Source organism: Nanorana parkeri, unplaced genomic scaffold, assembly GCF_000935625.1.
Source record: "Nanorana parkeri isolate BGI_ZX_2015 unplaced genomic scaffold, ASM93562v1 scaffold3190, whole genome shotgun sequence".
NCBI classification, from domain to species: Eukaryota; Metazoa; Chordata; class Amphibia; order Anura; family Dicroglossidae; genus Nanorana; species Nanorana parkeri.
The window spans coordinates 36282-39258 of record NW_017309458.1 but is presented as its reverse complement, the minus strand read 5'-3'; the positions used below and the strand labels follow the sequence as shown (position 1 = coordinate 39258).

The 2977-nt window shown below is 57.4% G+C and overlaps 1 pseudogene; it reads left to right on the top strand.

Moving 5' to 3' along the window:
* The window catches only part of LOC108802870, an 8119-nt pseudogene that overhangs the window by 886 nt on the left and 4256 nt on the right, over positions 1-2977 (top strand).

The following is a 2977-nucleotide window of genomic DNA, read 5'->3' as shown; positions in this document are numbered from 1 at the left end:
GGAGGGGGGGGGGGGGAGGGGATTGCATACGTAGGCCCGGGACTTGCCCCAGTACCGGCCTCATGACCGTGTCCCTGGCCCAGATACGTTTCTTGCTTCTACTACAAAGGGCAGTAACCGATAGCAACCGGGAGAACCCTCTTCAAGGGGAACACAGGACTAGGCATGGTCTGGGTAAGGGTACGCTATGATGCCAGTGGGAGGGGCATGGTCTGGGGTAAGTAATTTATGACACCAGTGGGAGGGGCATGGACTAGGTAAGGGTACGCTATGATGCCAGTGGGAGGGGTATCACCTGTTTAACTACATGTAGGCCACTACATGAGTGGGAGGGGCATGGCCTGGGTAAGGGTAAGCCATGATGTGAGTGGGAGGGGCATGGTAAGGGTAAGCCATGATGTAAGAGGGAGGGGCATGGCCTGGGTAAGGGTAAGCCATGTGAGTGGGAGGGGCATGGTCTGGGTAAGGGTAAGCCATGATGTGATTGGGAGGGGCATGGTCTGGGGTAAGGGTAAGCCATGATGTGATTGGGAGGGGCATGGTATGGGGTAAGGGTAAGCCATGATGTGAGTGGGAGGGGCATGGTCTGGGTAAGGGTAAGCCATGATGTGAGTGGGAGGGGCATGGTCTGGGTAAGGGTAAGCCATGATGTGAGTGGGAGGGGCATGGTCTGGGTAAGGGTAAGCCATGATGTGAGTGGGAGGGGCATGGTCTGGGTAAGGGTAAGCCATGATGTGAGTGGGAGGGGCATGGTCTGGGTAAGGGTAAGCCATGATGTGAGTGGGAGGGGCATGGTCTGGGTAAGGGTAAGCCATGATGTGAGTGGGAGGGGCATGGTCTGGGTAAGGGTAAGCCATGATGTGAGTGGGAGGGGCATGGTCTGGGTAAGGGTAAGCCATGATGTGAGTGGGAGGGGCATGGTCTGGGTAAGGGTAAGCCATGATGTGAGTGGGAGGGGCATGGTCTGGGTAAGGGTAAGCCATGATGTGAGTGGGAGGGGCATGGTCTGGGTAAGGGTAAGCCATGATGTGAGTGGGAGGGGCATGGTCTGGGTAAGGGTAAGCCACGATGTGAGTGGGAGGGGCATGGTCTGGGCAAGGGTAAGCCACAATGCGAGTGGGAGGGGCATTGGAATCTGTCCTGCTGCCCCAGGAGTGAAGATGCCCCGGCAGGTCGGGGTAGAAGCTGTGTCGGGGCATTTATATAGGCGAGGGGTTGATCCCGGGGTCTGTGTCCTCCTCCATTCACTCGGGATCCCAATAAGCTGAAATCTGATTGGTTGCTGCACTTGCACATCTCTCTGGGGAGGGGGGCGGTCCCTGTATAACCCCCGGTGTCACTGCTCCGCCTCTGATGTGTGTGGTGGGATGTATGTCTCTCTGTCACCTCCTCCTTTGTGATTTGTCTTCTCGCTCTTCTCTATAGTTTGCAGCTGGACCGCGGCCGACGCATCACCAGGTACCGTAACCGCCCCCCCCCATGTCTAACACTGTATGCGCTGGGAGCCAATGACACCAACCTAGGCCGTCATGTTGTTGGGGAAATGATTTCTGTAAAGTGGGATCTGCGTGTTGCTGATGCGGTCTCCTTGGCTCCCATCCCTTCACTTACATAGGATGGTGGGGGAGGGGGGGGACTGCCCCCTGCTGGCAGCGGTCACACGTGTCACATGGTGCTGAACATACGAATGTATTGTAGCTGATCTCTGGGAGGCGCCATGACCGAGGTCATCCCATGTGACACACAGGACGCGGAGTTCCCCTTTATAGGAGGTGACACATTTCATAGGCCCAGAGCAGCTTTATATATATATATATATAGAGAGGGGTCTATAGGGAACAGACCCCCCCCCCCCGCCTGGTACCTCGGCTGCCCCTGGAGCTTTGCTGATCCCGACCCTGATAGTGACCCCCAAGAGACGTCCGTCATGGTCTCCGGTGCAGCCTAGTCACATGACCAGTCTTGCCCCCCAATCACGTCTGTTAAAGGGACGGTTGTGTGCGCGCTCTGCCCCCCGGTGGTGGCTTGCAGCATCTGCACCCGTTCTGGGGGGGGAGATTGTATATCTGCAGCTCATGTCAGGACGTGTATACCGGAGGCTTCTCTCCTTCTAGTGTCACATGATCCCCCCGCCCGGTGTAAAGGGGCCCCGTCCCCCCGCCCGGTGTAAAGGGGCCCCATGGCCCTCCCTGAACATGGAGGACAGTGATATACTAAATATGCGAATACTGCTAATTGGTGAAATTGGCCTTTAGCTTCTCCTGAGTTCCAGGAATTCAGTGCTGTGATTGGTCCCTCCACCCAGCCTGTCGGGTAGGAGACGGCCCCCTTGTCGGGCGGGAGACGGCCCCCTTGTCGGGTGGGAGACGACGGCCCCCCTTGTCGGGTGGGAGACGACGGCCCCCCTTGTCGGGTGGGAGACGACGGCCCCCCTTGTCGGGTGGGAGACGGCCCCCTTGTCGGGTGGGAGACGGCCCCCTTGTCGGGTGGGAGACGGCCCCCTTGTCATGTGTCCCTGGTGCACCTTGTAGTCCCTCCCTCTCGTCATGGCAGCCATCCAGTGGATAAACGCATGGAGGTGACGCAGCCTCTCATTGGGTGCAGCGGGCGTGTTGTGCGTTGTGTGTGTGTGTATGTATATGCGTTGTGTATAACGATTGCTCTCCTTATCTCCGCTGCCCTCATTCCAGGGAGGATTCCGACCCATCCAGGTAAGACCAATACCGCATATCCTCTATAAATGGACTGGGGGCAATGAAAGGAGGGCAGAGGGCAGTAACCCATAGCAACCAGGCTCCCAAAGTGGTCAGAATGGTGGAACATGATTGCCTCTTGGCAGCTGCGGTGTCACTGGACCTCAGAGGGCTTTACCCCTATAAAGCATGCTGTGTGATCAGCCAATCACGGCTCTGCTAATAAGCCTGACCTCTGATGCCGATTGGTTGCCCATTACGGGAGGCTCTCCTATACCGTCTCT